General features: G+C 45.1%; 1 protein-coding gene across 3 annotated transcripts in view; it reads right to left on the bottom strand.

Moving 5' to 3' along the window:
* CAMK1D (calcium/calmodulin dependent protein kinase ID) overlaps window positions 1–15,492 on the bottom strand; it is a 389,654-nt gene that overhangs the window by 367,413 nt on the left and 6,749 nt on the right. The gene's annotated exons all lie outside the window — the stretch shown is intronic.

Raw genomic sequence — 15,492 nt, 5'->3', positions numbered from 1 at the left:
TTCGACAGGAAGACTTGGCATTGGCTGAGCACTTGCTCTGTGGCAGGAGCTGGCCAAAGACTTTATATGTTAGGCCACTTACTTCTCACCACAGCCAGAGACAGGAGCCTCCGACTACTATACTCCTGGGCCTCCCTGAGATCTGGATAATGAATCAGAAGTAGGACAAGAAGGAAGATTGATTTTTATTCATTTCGCTGAAGAACGTACATGCATTTCTCTCCCATAAAGAAGTTTAGCATCTGGAATTCCAGTGCAAACATATAAAGAGCCCCAGTGCACAATGTACAGAAGCGCCGGGATCACAGAGCACTGGAGCCACCGCCCCTCGCTGTGTGGCCCTGGAGAAGGCCCCCAGCTGACCCGAGCCTCTCTTTTCTCAACCTGATCAATGAACCAGACGTTCGTCAGGCCCTCTCCAGAGTCAAGGTGTTGAAGCTCGAAAATCCAAGATGTCTGTGCATCTGCCCCGGCCACGTGAAGCCTGCAGGACACAACCCTGGGCTGGGCCTGGCTACCCAAGGGATGATGTGATCCACAAGAAAACTTCATGCTGTTCTAGTTCTTCTGACCAGCCACTGAAGAAACGCTACCCCAGACCTCTCCTTGAGGGCCCAGATTTTCATCACATTTAGCCAAGTCCAGCTGTGCGTACACCAGGAAGAAGGCAGTGTTAATTCTGTGACTCCATAAAGCACCTGGCCCATTGTGAGTGCTCCACATCTCTACAAACCTGACCTCCTTTTACAACTATTTTAGAGGCACAGCCAGTTCTTTTCACTTCCATCTCCTTTTTCTTTCTTTAAGTCTAATGGGGAAAGGAAGGCTTTCAGCAAAATCAAAATAGGCAAAATTCAGAAGATGCACCACCACTAACACAGGTGGCACCTAGTTTTGTTTTCATTGGAACCTCAAACCACTCATTTTAATCACAAGAGATGGGTAAATGCACAACTAGCCAATTCTATCACTACTGACAATGTGAGCCTTCAATTAATTGAGGAATGCTCCCTTAGAATACGTTGATACAGGTGCAAGAATCAATCCATGTTACAAGAGCAGCAATCACATGAGAGCAGATGTGCCATTATCTTATCTGCTTCACAGAAGGAAGGATTTTTTTGGCCTCCTTTCTGTTGTCAAACTGAATCATTATTACATAAAAGAGGTGACAAGTGTGACTGAAGCCTTAAAGCAAACATGTTAGCTCATGTTTGAAATTGTGTATCCATTTAATCAGAAGCTGGAATGGTATCACAGTTTGTGTTCTGCAGGATTCCGATCCAAGGAAGGAGGAGTTCATCCAAAACCCTGAAATCAGAGCTGCCTCACCCGTCTCTTAACCCTGTTTCCATCCCACCTTCTGTAAAAAATTAAAGTTATCGAGGCCAAACACATTTATTATCATGTCCACCTCCTCCCATCATGTCTTGCAACCAGAGCCCTAGGACCCTGCAGGTACATGAGAGAAAAACCTCAGGCACAAATGCCTCCCTTCTTCAAGTTCTGAGGATCCATGTAGCAAATAGCATTAAAGGGTCCCTTCTAATTCCTCCTTGAAAAGAGAATTGATTGTGAGTGTTTCATTTTGGTTTTCTATTTTTATTTTATACTGGAATACAGTTGATTTACAATGCTGTGTCAGTTTCAGTTGTAGAGCACAGTGAATCAGGTATACATATACATACAGCCACTCTTCTTCAGATTCTTTTCCCATATAAAGTATTACATAATACTGAGTAGAGTCCCTTGAGCTATACAGTATGACTGTGTTGATTATTTATATACAGTAGTGTGTATGTGACTTTTTCATTTTGTATCCACAGGGTCTATAATTTGGTAGACTTGCCTGTGTGTCTGTGTGTATATGAGCTGCATTCTTACCTCTTTTCAATTTGAAAATATATTTCTTGATACTCTGGCTTATCAATTTCCAGGAAACTTAGCAACCCCTGCCCTTCATATGTAGGGAATGGCATCCATTTTTTTCAAATTCTCTTAAAGGATTTACACTGACCCATCTACTTGATGACACATTGTTTTGAACAATCTCTAACCAAGAATTGGAGGTAACATTTGGCCATGAATCGGAGTGGCAAAAACTGGCCCCAAATGAAGTGATGTCAGCTAACAGTTTCTGAGCACTTGGTATATACCAGACATTAAGCAAATAAAAAAAAAAGTACTTAAGTCATCTCATCAAAACCTCAAAGAAATTCTATACAATGTGGGCCATTATTATCCCCATTTTATGAATAATAAATATAGGCTCAGCACAATACACACACACACACACACGGCTGGTGAGCCGGTGAGCTGGGCAGATAATGCTGTATGCCCATCCACAGATCACGACCTCCTTACGAGATCCTTAATAATATCAAGACAGCTAGCAGACCACAACATGCTAGGAGCACCACAAATTTTTGCAAAGCAGTGCCTCAGAGATTTTTTATACTAAAAAATGAATGCCCATGCTACCGCTGTTTAGTCAGTCATGTCTGACTCTGTGCAACCCCATGAACTGTAGCCCAACAGGCTCCTGTGTCCATGGGGATTTTCCAGGCAAGAATACTGGAGTGAGTTGCCACTTCCTCCTCCAGGGATCTTCCTGACCCAGGAATTGAACCACAGTCTCCTGCACTGTTGGCAGATTCTTTACCACTGAGCCATCTGCCCAGACGCCCATACCCAGGTCATGTTCACTACCCAGTATATCACCATACAAGACTTTCCCAAGAAACCAAAGAACTTTAGTGTTCGATAAACTTTAACAACTAGCCCTAAGAAAATTTTAATCAATCAGTAAAAGATCTTGGATATTAGGCTGAAAGGAGAGGACAGGAAAGTTTTATAACTATGAGGGATCAGACCAGCTATGTCTGATGCAGAACCCAGCACCAAAAGAAAATGGTTGTGGTGGGGGAGGGGGCCAATCCTTGTCCAAAAAATTTTAAGAATCTCAAGACAGCGGGAAAAGCTCATTGAAAGAAGCCTGGGGCTCTCTGAGCAGAGGGCCCCGCGTGACTATGAAGCTTGGCACCCCCAGGATGTTGGTTCCAGGAGGGATGGGAGTTCAGGGCCCCAGAGGTGACCCTGGACTCCAGAGGAATGAGGCCAAAAAGAGTATGAACTGGTCTGCGAGCTCAGCTACAGGTGTCAGATGCTTTCTCCAAAATTAACCACGTGCAACATCGGAATCTCAAACTGGAATGATACACAGTTTGGCTCCTAACACCTCTGGATGTGAACCCAACACGAGATCCCATGTTAACTGCTTCTTATGCTAAGAAGTTGCCTGTGACAGCAGGAAGAGGTCATCTTGCATATAAATCATTCGAGAAACAGATTTGAAAACGTATCCTGAAGAGAAACAATGAGTAATGTGGCATATCATGCTGGTATGTCTGTCTTAACAGAGCCGGTGTTCAGCATCTTTAATATTCCTATTGGCTCTCTGCTGGTGCTTTCCAATTAATAAAAATATAAAGAAACCATTTAAGGGCTATCATATATGATGAGGTCTTTATTGCACAACTAATAGTCATTTTTTAATTAACAAGCCCCAAGAAAAAATAAATCTTATCTAATACATTTTTGAAAAGCACTTACAATACACTGCAATAGGAAAACTAATTATTAGTATGAACAAAACATCAACAATTTAAAAAAAACCTTCAGTGAGGAAAAAAAAAAAAAAACCTTCTGAACTGGGAGTCCAGAATATCTGACCCCTTGTCACTTAACTGCCACTAAGAACCAACTCAACGCCAGCTCATAAGAAGAGCAGGGGATAGAGATCATGCTCCTGTATGTGTTTTAGCCATCTGAGAAAATAAACCAGACATGGTCTGAGTTTCTGGCTATCTGCCTGTATTTTCCATGACCTTTTGCTAATGGATACCTACGCTATAAATGATGTGTATTTTTTTAAGTTCCAAAACAACATTTTGTTTGCCAGAGCCCTGAGGTGGGAACTCTGGTTTTGTTTTCTTTTTTTGCAAATAGACTGATTTAAAATCTCAGGGTTCTCTCGATGTTTTCAATATGACTTTCTTCATTTTGCCAGTCTGGAAATAGCCAGGCGATAACAAAATCTATCCTCAGCCTGTAACATTTGATGAAGCCCATTTCTCTCTCAGCACAGAGGCTTCTGACCAGCCCGAGCAAGGTCATGAATTCCAAGTGGCAGCATCCTTACCTGCAGACTAAAGATAATCCAACTTCCCAGTTCCAGAGCAAGGCTCTGATGGGCCAGCAGAGAGGGTGGCAGTGGGGATGTTCTGGAGATTCTGTGACAACAGTTAAAACACACAAGCGCACAGGTTTCCTCTCACAGCCCCCAGGACCATGCCCGGACACACCCCAGGGAGGCCTGCTTCACCTCAGTAGCACAGCTATTAGCTGGGCACAGCCTTCCAGGAGCTTCTTCAGATATTACCAGATCGAAATCACTGTCCTATGACTTACAAATCTTGTGTCCTGGGGCCAATCAGGTCTCCTCAACTGTCAAACAGTACTTAATTCACGGGGTTATTGGCAGATTAAATGACCCTTCAAGTGACCAGTGAAGGACCCCAGCAGATATTCAAATATTGGCGGCCATTATTAGGCTTTTTAAAAGTTACTTCCACACCTTCTCAGTGACACCAGCCCTGCCAACCTTCTCAGAAAACCTTGTTGTATTCTCAGAAAATGTTGTTGTTTAGTCACTAAGTCGTGTCTGACTCTTTTGCAACTCCATGGACTGTAGCCCGCCAGGCTCCTCTGACCATGGAATTCTCCAGGCAAAAATACTGGAGTGGGTTGCCATTTCCTTCTCAAGGGGATCTTTCTGACCCAGAGATCAAACCCAAGTCTCCTGCAAGAGCAGGCAGGTTCTTTACACTGACCTACCAGGGAAGCCCCTTTCAGAAAATAGGTGTTGGTAAAAGAAAAACTGCACATTTTTGCACTCAGGAGGTTTGGCCCAGGTACTGAGAGCAAAGAAAACTTTTACCTCCGAGTCAATGAATCTTGGACGTTGAGACAAAGAGTTTATTGAATTTTCAGCGAAGAACATCCGAAAAGACTAGTATACTTGCCCAGAAATTTCTCATCCCACCATCAGTTCTACAGACACCACATCTTCAAAAGAAAAGTAGCACAGTTGATAACTACATCTGGACCACCCCTCGATCTGGACAGACTGGCATGCAGGAAAAAAGTCATAAAATCATGAAAAGCCTGACTGGAAAGGGAAGAGTGAAAAAAGCCAACTAAACATTGTTTCTACGAGTACCTCAAGACTGCAACAAGCTGTGTTTGAGAGAGGAAATCCCAGGAAGGAAAATAATAGAAAGTGGAGGTATTTAACACAATAAAGCCAGCCATGGCCACCCAACAAATAGAAGGATGTGATAGTCCAAATATCACTTCTGTTTAGCTTCGGACTTCCTATTGAGGAAGACTATGCTTTGGAGCCTGACAACTCGTTTTCTTCTTCTAAGCGCAGCCAGATAGTGGCCAAGAGAAACAGCCTGCCAAAGGGAGGAAGCAAGCAAAGCCCCACAGATTAAAAATTCACTGCAGCTAATCCACCAAGTGAGCAATCCACACGTGGAAAGTGGTGACGATGTGAAGATGAAATCCAGAGGGAGAAAATACGGGCAGAACATTTGGAAGAGCCTGTCAGTAATGAAAACATTTAGAAAACCAAGCTTCCTAAGAGACCAAGGAGACAATTTTATTACTTGGGATTTTCAACACTGAACCAAACAAACTCTCCATCTATTACTCAGGGTGCAAGGCATTGTGGGAAACACCCAGGAGGGAAACCATGTGGGTGAGAATGTCCCCAGCAAGCACCTCTGAGGTGCACCAGCTGGAGAAAACTCTCACAAAGGAAAAAAACCTGCAACGGCTGACCCTCAACAGTAGGATTCTAAGACTGAAAGCACAGAGGCAGAGAAGCCCACAGTGGGCTGCTCATGTCTGGGGAAACCTGGTGGAAAAGAGCCAACTCAAGTGATCCTGAGACCCTGGAGAACTGACTGGGAGCGAGGGCAGCAGGAGGACCTACACAGGCAAGACACAGAGGATGGAGCAGGTCCAGCCTATCTGGAGGACACAGCCGGGACCACCCCTCTCATCTGCCCTGAGTCTCCAGTTGGTACAGCATCAGCCATAAGGGAGCGCTTCACCACCACTGGTGAGATGGACACACAGCTGCCATCTGGGAAACGGGCCACTGGAGAAGCCTGACAAGGAAAATGCATCCGTCACCCGCTTTTAGGATCCATCTCCATCTATAACTTCTGATAAAATGACCTTCTTCCCTTGGAAGCCTTAAAACACTTTGCACCATGTTTATGTCATCATGTGCTGCTTTGCATCATGGGCCTACCAGGGGACCAAATTTACCAGCCTATGAAGTTGGTATAGTGTTGGTATAACGATGGTTAAGTGCACTGGCTTTGGCCACAGATAACCTAAGTTCAAATCCCAATTCTTCCATATAGTTCTGTGTGATCCTGACCATGTCATGTAACCACTCCTGGGTTCAGTGGCCTCACCTCTAAAATGGTGATAACAATGGAACTTATTTTACTGGACTGCTCTGCAGATTTACTGTGAAAATTCATGTAAAATACTGCAGATGGCACAGTGCCCAGCACCCGGTAAGTACTCAGTAAATGGTTGCTATTATTATTATTAAAACTATGTTTCCTATGTCTTACAGAAGCCAGCACTCTCTTTGGCTAAAGCAGGAGCTCATTAAATACTGAAGAATGCTAGATCTGTTCCACTTCTGGAATTTTCTTAGGCAACAGCCCAGCTCACCACCCCTGAGCCCCAATCCTGGTGAGGTGCCCCTCTCTGCAGCTTCCATACTGCGTCCCCCCAGTGCAGCTTGATTGCTGAAGCATAATTGCATGTGTGTCCCCCGCAAAAGTTCCATAGGGACAATAACCACACTCTGTCTTATCAACACTTTCACAGTGCCGGGCACAGAGCAGAGTCTTGGTCTAAAATATCTGATGGGGATGTCCCTGATGGTCCAGTGGCTAAGACTCCATGCTCCCAATGCAGGTGGCCCAGGGTTCTATCCCTGGTCAGGGAACTGGATCCCACATGCCACAACTAAGAGTTTGCATGCTATAACTAAAGATCCTGCATGCCGCAACAAAGACCCAATGAAGTCAAATAAATAAAAATAAAAAAACAAAAGTCTGATTAATTTTTTAAAAACTGTAGAATCAGTCTCACCATTCTCCAAAGTTCTACCTGAAACCTGACCAAGGGGACTAAACGAAAGCACATTTCCAGATGGCTTCTGGCCCCAGGACCAGATCAAGTTTCTTTCATCCCTATGGGACAGACCTGGCATAGGGGACCCAGTCTATTCATGATTCAAAGAATCCAGGAGTTTTCGGCAGGGATAGGGCTCAAACCCCTGGCCATGCTATGAGTCCACAAAATAGACCCCAAAATCCAAATTCCTGGAGAGCTTCTGAAGGGCACCCAGCTCTCAGGACCTCTGGGGTTAACCAAGCTTTTTAGAGGTCCCTGCATCTACCCGGGCCATTCCTGCAGTCCTAGGATGAGGTCACAGTTAGGGAATATATGTTCAAGAATTCCTTCAAGAAAGGAAGGGGTGAGGAGAGCACACTGATCTGAAGACGCAGAGGCTGCCCTATCCATGCCCCATGAGGACCCCGCCTGCCTGGGAGTCTGACCAGCCAGGCAGGGCCTCAAGCTCAAGATGTAGGCATTGGCAGGTCTGGTGTCTGGTAAGAGCCCACTTCCTAGTTGGGCAGGTAGCTGCCTTCTCACTGTGTCCTCTATGGCGAAGGGGACAAAGGAGCTCTCTAGGGTCTCTTTCACAAGGGCTCCAATCCCACTTAAGAGGGCTCCCCCCTCATGACCTAATCACCCCCCACAGGCCCAAGGCAGGCAATTCTGACACATGCTACCACATGGATATGCCCTGAGGATACCATGATAATATCCATCTCCTAAATCCATCATACTAGGGGTGAGATTTCAACACGTGAATTTGGGGTGACATAAACATTCAGTCCACAGCAAACAGTACTTATTTCATGCCATGAAGTGACCGAGAATCTAGGTTCCTGTGCCCTACCCCAGGAGTCAGCCACACTCAGATATGAATATTTTTTACCTCCTTCTCCCTGCATGGGTAATTTGCCCACTGGAAGCCTGTTAGCATCTGGTTCTGTCCCACTGATGACTCCGCCAGTGTTTACAGGTGGTGATGAGAGGAGAGAGCGTAATCATGACAATAATCCCAACAATACCATCACCACCAGCACCAAACTCACACAAAACACTGGCACCCTAAAAAAAGTCAGACGTCCACCACATTCAAAAAAGACCAACACCCCTATTTCCAGAGCCAATACTCAACCTGTAGGCAGTGGTTCAATCAGACTAGTTGGTAAAATGCTGAAATATCTTCATATCAACTGATGAACAGCCACAGCCCCACCCCAACCCCAGACAGCTGACCTCTCCAATCTCTGTTGAGATCTCCCTGCCCACTAGAGGGACTGAAGACCCAAGATTCATCCAGCCAACTAGCTGATGATTCTCATCATCTTCCTTATACTCTTCCTTATTTTTAAATTCTCTACCAAGATGACATGTTTCTTTTATAATTTTTAAAGAATTTCCTGACAGTATCAATCACTTAAACACTGAGAATAATAACACCACACACCTTAAACAGCCCAGATAAAATATATTACGAAACTTCGGGTTTTGTGTTGATGGTTTCAGAGTTAAGGCTGATTATGGCCCAACTTATTAGGAACCCTGCCCAAAAGATGATAGCTAGGTTCCAAAGAGTATGTATGACACAAACACTTATGAGAAATGACTATTTTAAGGCTATAATCTTCAAAACATAATAATACCTTCTATTTGTGTAAAGCCTTGCTGCACATACCTTACCTCCTCAAGACTTACAACAAGGCTGTGATGGAAACAGGTGTCATCATCCACATTTAACAAACAAGGTAATCCAGACATAGAGAGGATAACACCAAGGGTCTGTATTTCTCTCTTTGGCCATGACACACAGCATGTCGGATCTTAGTTCTGCAAATTAGGGATTGAACCCTTGCCTCCTGCAGGGGAAGCACGGAGTCTTAACCACTTGATCACCAGGGAAGTCCTGGATTCACACTTCGGAAATGTCAGAGCCGGGACTGAACTCAGAACTTCTGATCTCAGCTTCCTCCAGAACTGTGCTGAGTCAACTTACACATGCTCAGAAGAACCTAATTCAAGAATTGTGCAGTCAGTTGTTGAACCAGGGGTAGCCTGAAGTGGTCCAGGGATGCAAGCCAGAGCTGGTTGACCAGCACCCAACAGGCTCCAACGGGTCCTAACCACACCACATCCACAGAACACGGAGGTATCTGTTCCCACGGCCTCCACTAACCAGCCTGTAAGCAGCATGACATGGGAGGAAGAGAACTGAACTGGGAGTCAGAAGATGCTCCAATCTCCACCTGCCACTTAGCAACCTTTTCTCCAGAGTCATCTCACCTCTTGAACCTCCATTTTCTTTTCTGCAAGATGCAGCACATGATTGCTCCCTACTACATGGTTGTCCCAGGATGCAGAAGGAATCATGAATGTAAAAGCATTTTGCAAACCACAAAATACCACAGAGCTGTGGAAAACTATACATGAGTCCCTCAAAAACTGAAACATAAATTACTACATGACCCAGCAATTCCACTTCTGGGTATGAAATGAAAGATCCAAAAGAATTGAAAGCAGGGACTTGAGGAGGGACCCGTACATCCATGTTCACAAAGCATTATTCACAAAACTCAAAAGCTGGAAGCAGTTCCAAGTGTCCCTCAAGAATGGATAAACAAAGTGTGGTCTAGCCATACAATCAAAGACTATTTTGCCTTAAAAAGGAAGGCAATTCTGACACATGCTACCATGTGGATAAATTTTGAGGACCTTATGATAAATAAAATAAGCTAGACACAAAATGACAAAAAATACCTGATTCCACCTGTAGGAGAGACCTAGGGTAGTTGAATTCATAGAGACAGAAAGTAGTATTGGGGTTGCTGGGAGTGGGAGGCAGGGGAAATGGGGAGTGAGTGTTTAACGGGGATAAAGCTTCAGTTTGGGAAGATGAGAAGGTTGAGATGGGGAAGGTGGAGGAGACAGGCTGATGGCTGCACAACAATGTGAATGTCCTTCATGCCACTGGACTGTGCACTTAAAAACCATTAAGATGCTAAATTTTAGGTTATGCATTTTTTAGCCACAGTTTAAAAACACACACCTGCAAATATAAGGTCTTCTATTTCCCAGATGTCAAAGGAGCCAAAAGGGCCTTAAAAAGTCAACATTAGCTTTTTATCATGATTAGAACCACAAACTCCATCGATACTGGCCGCAGAGAGGACCCCAGCAGCAGCTCCCCATATATCATGGCCATATACAGGCTGCCCCTAACTTTTATACAAGGTCTGCCCCAAAAGTTCACTTTCAGCTTTTGGTTGTGGTACTTGTTCAAGGCATATTTTCAAAGAAAAGTGAAATCTCTCATGGGAGTAAGGACCCTACTCAGGCCTAGAGAAGCCTTGAGTGCCAAGGCCCCGTGAGGCTAAATTACAGTGTGAACAGTCCTGGTGGGGTCCTGGGAACGGGGGCTGTGCTGGTGGAGGAGGGGTGGGGGGTCACAGAGGCAGCACCACAGTTGCATCCCTTTTAGGGCCCAGGCCAGTCCAGGACCCAGGTTTTGTTCTTTGTCTTATGGGGGTGTTTGTGTGACTTGAATCTTAGTGTGTGTGTGTGTGTGTGTGTGTGTGTGGTTTAAATCTTACTTCCCTGAATTGACCCCTGCAGGGGAAGTGCAGAGTCTTAACCCCTGGACTGCCGGGGAAGTTCCTAGGACCTAGTTTTTTTATCAGTCAGTGGGCCTAGGATGTCTCTCCCACCTTGCCACTCTTGGCCTTCAATTTCCCAGTTTGCAACTCATTTGTGACTCCCCACTCCCCACTCAACTAAAGGTGCAAAACCACAATTACCTACTTTCCTCCAGTCTTCCAGCCAAACTGCTAGTTCTTGTCAGTTTGGCGTGGGAGGAAAAAGTACTTTCTTTAAAATCACTTATATCACAGATGACTGATCTCTCAACCTATTTCAAGGCATTTGTATCTTCTAATGTTTTAAGGCAAATTTCAAGCAGCCATTTTTATCAAGGTTAAAGAAATGGGAAGAGCCCTGGCGGTGGGGGGCATGGGCCCTGGGGTGTCTGCCATCCCCATCACCCCACCAGACCTGTCAGCTTAGCCCAGCTTCATTTCCTTCTTGCTTTTCCCCCAGAACACTATGGGTCTTGGCAGGAGGGGACAGCCCGTGTATGGGGCAGTCAGGAACATCACTTGAAAACTGGGGACTGTCTGAGGCTTTACTGAATATGATGCCTTTAGGATTCCATTTATAGCCCCAAATCCAATTTGATATAAAAGCAATTTCAGTGATGGGAGCCGTGGTTATAAAAGTCCAAGAGGAGGGCCTCTCACCAGTAAAACTGTTGACTCTGTCCAGGTGAAAAGCCTTTGCTGTCCCCGCTTACCACACTGCAGAGATACCAATAAACTGTGACCCCAGATCCGGTTTGGCCATCAAAAGGGCTAACAGAGAAGTTAAGACGAGGCATTTCAAAGAAAAACAAATATCGTATATTAACATATATATATGTGGAACCTAGAAAAATGGTATAAGTGATCTTATTTGCAAGACAGAAATAGAGACACAGACATAGAGAACAAATGTATGGATGCCAAGGGGGAAGAAGGGTGGGATGCACTGGGAGATTGGGATTGACATACATATACTATTGATACTGTGTATAATAGGTAACGAATGAGATCTAATGTATAGCACAGGGAACTCTCTACGCAGTGCTCTGTAAGGACTTACATGGAAAGGAGATCCAAAAACGAGTGCTAGATGTGTATGTACAGCTGACTCACTTCACCGCAGAGCAGAAGCTCTACACCACTGTAAAGCAACTGTACTCCAAATAAAAACAAAAGATGAGGAATTTCACCTGATTCAGACAGGAGCTCTCCAACTGTTACACCTATATCCTGCGTGCGACCTGGCGAATTAAACTTCTGAGATCACCTCCCATCCCCCATCCAACATTACCTGATAAGGATGTTGTTGTTCAGTCACTAAGTCGTGTCTGACTCTGCAACCCCAGGCCTCTTTGCAGCATGCCAGGTCTCCCTGCCCCTCCCTATCTCCAGAGTTTGCCCACGTCCATGTCTAAAACATCCTGATAAGGATAATTTTGAATAAACTGTTACGTCTGTTCATGTGGTATATACCTGGAAATGTTGCTTTTTGCTAAATTCTCCAGCATTAAAATAAACTGAGTACCTACAGAATTTAAACTTACAAAACTCCCTGATGTTTGGGAACACTGTAATCGACCAGTTACTTCATTCTTCCAAGCCTCATGTTATTTTCAATGAGAAAGCAAAGCAGAAAAGACTGAAGCCATTCCCAGAAAGGAGAAGCACCTTTCAGCTGCAAGAAGGGCCACAGCTGCATCAAGATCTAAGAGCTGCTGGAGAAAACAGAAACTGCAGTTAGAAGAGGCTCTTGCACAAGCTGATGTAGAGATAGACTGAAGAGAAAAAAAAAACAGCTCAGGGTGCAGGGAGAGGTGCAGAGACACAAAGCTGATGAGATAACCCAGGGAAGGGATGAGTCTGTGTACGCAGCAAACTAGGTCACTCGGCACTCGAGCTGGCCCGCGACACGGTGGGGGCTGAGTCTCTTGCTGAACAGGAGCACCAGGTGAACCAACCAACTGGGAAGCAAGTGCTGGATGGTGCAATGCACCCTCCAGATGTGTGCAAGTGACCTCTGAGGAGCAGGGTGTCAGCTCCACAGGGGTTAAAGAGACAGAAGAAGCCCTTACTGCACACAGATCTACAGCCATGTCCTGCCCTGGGTGGTTTTCATATGCCCTCAACTAATCTTCACTGCAACCCTTAGACTGGGTACAAGTCTTACCCCGTTCTGCAGATGAGGGCACAAGGCTGAGAATGGCGAAATAATTTTTCCAAAACCATATGGCTGGAAAGCAGGGGACCCAGGATTTGCACCCCTGTCCTGAGGACTTAGAACCTCCGTTCTTAGCAGCTCAGTACTGAGCTGGGAGGAACATCCAGCGAATGTCCCCCCCTAGTTGACTGAGGACTTGCTGTTGGTTTCTTAAATCAATTCTGGGGGGAGGTTATGTATACACTGTTCTGCATTTCTACACCAGGAGCTTCCAAAAATCAATTTCCAACAGACAGGGACTTCCCTGGTGATCCAGAGGCTAAGACTCCCTTCCAATGCAGAAGACCCAGGTTCGATCCCTGGTCAGGGAACTAGACCCCACATGCCACAGCTAAGAGATAGTGCACCCAAAATAAATAAATATTTCAAAAGATTTCCAGCAGATGTTCTTCACGGCACTGGCCCTGAATATCCAGTCATCCTCCACCACAGCTGCGAAAAACAACTGGAACTTGATGACAGTTGCTGTTTACTCAATCCCACTTGTGCCAGGCACCTCATAGGCGTCACTGAATCCTTACAGAAATCCCACCAGGCAGCAACTTCCATCTCCATCTTAACTCAGAAAGTTGAAGGATGGGTATCCAGAGGGATACAGGTGTGAATGGCCGTGCTGGAGCTGCCTTTCCATCATGGTTCACTGCCTCCCAGTGCCTCCCCGGCCTGGCCTCAGTCAATATGCTGTCTTATAGGCTTATCCTCAAGATTTGGTGTTAACCAGAAATGGAATTCCTCCATCTCTGAATGGATTTGAAATATGAAGAAAAACAGCACAAGACTCATAGCCGACCACTGGAGACAGGGAATGAACTTGGCACAGAATGAAGTTGGCCTGTGGCATCCATTTGGTCTGGTTTGAACATGAAGAATCCACATACTGCATAATGAACATCTTTAAAAACCAAGCAGGATCTAAGAAAACTAGCCCACGGAAAAGATGACCTCCTGCATCACAGGGGGTCAAAGGGAGGTACCCAACGTGAACTGAGAAAGAAGGTCACGCTGGCATCTCTCCCAGAGTCCACGTGTCCTCCTGTTGTACTGGATGCATGCACTGGATGGACCATCCTGAGTCATAAAACAAACTTGCATCAGTTGATGAGGGCTCCAGGCTTTGTGCTGGCCACCCAAAAGTGATTCCTTCTTCAAATGAAGAAATGTGTCCCAGGTGCCATGGGCTCTCTGGCTACTCCTGCAAAATCTGATGAGGACTGGAGGCAATGTGAGGTCCTCGGATCTACCCCTACGGGTGTAAGTTGACCAATAATGTGATAGTCCCTTGCTGAACCAGTGCTAAGCCCTCCCAGAGAGGAGAGGAGGAGATGAAGGAGAAAGATTGAAGGGGATTTATGGAGATTTATTTGGGGAAAGGAAGGATTAAAGGGATTTATGGAGACCCAGTCAAAGAAAAACTCAACAAGTTAACCCCTAAAATCCTCCCCTGAGAGGACACGAATGTCCACCTGTCAAGTCTAATTACTGTCCACTCGGTTGCCAAGTTTGAGCCGGAAATTTCTACCAGAGACAGTCTTTGTTAGCCCCTCCAGGCACAAGCTCTAAAAAGTGCAATTTCCCAAATTCCACCCTACTAATCTGTAAAGCCATGAGAGTTTGTTATCTTTATCGCAACAGAGGAAAAACTTCTGGCTTTTCCTCTCTAAACACAAAACATCCTATCAGAGGAAGAAGTAGCAAGAGTTTCTCATGTTTATTATTTTTCATAGAACGTTTGGGCTTTAAATTCTCAAATCAGGGAATTCCCTGGTGGTTCAGTGGTTAGGACTTGGCGCTTTCACTGCCCAGGGTGCGGGTTCAATCCCAGGTCAGGGAACGAAGATCCCGCAAGTCACACAGTACAGTCAAAAAATAAAGTTGGAGATTCAAAAAATAAAAATAAATACATTCACAAATCAAGTAGCAGAGTTATAGGTTATAGGTCCACCTATCAGAGTGATCTTCCTATTGATAATTCCAGAGGCAAAACGTGGCATTTTCACAGAAAGTTAAGCAGTTCATCCAGCTATTCAAATGTCAAGCCTATCATGACCTCCTCCTGCGACAGAAGAGGAGATACTTCAAGAGTCATCCCAAACACAAGCTCTTGGAAAGAAACAGATTAGCCTGAAAACCTAAGGGACCCAGGGAACCTCCGCGATCCAGTGGTTAAGACGCCCCTTCCAATGCAGGGGGCACAGGTTCCATCCATGGTTGGGGAAATAAGATACCACATGCCTTGTGGCATGGCCAAAACAATTTTTTTTTAATTTCTAAATAAACAAATCCAAGAGTTCCTCACAAGAAAAACCCAGGAGCCCAAAGGATGTGAGCTTTCCCTCCAAACTCTTTCCAAGAGCTTCCCAGAACACAGAC

This window comes from Odocoileus virginianus, chromosome 9, assembly GCF_023699985.2.
Source record: "Odocoileus virginianus isolate 20LAN1187 ecotype Illinois chromosome 9, Ovbor_1.2, whole genome shotgun sequence".
NCBI classification, from domain to species: domain Eukaryota; kingdom Metazoa; phylum Chordata; class Mammalia; order Artiodactyla; family Cervidae; genus Odocoileus; species Odocoileus virginianus.
The sequence above is the reverse complement of the archived record's forward strand: the minus strand, read 5'-3'. Positions and strand labels throughout refer to the sequence as shown.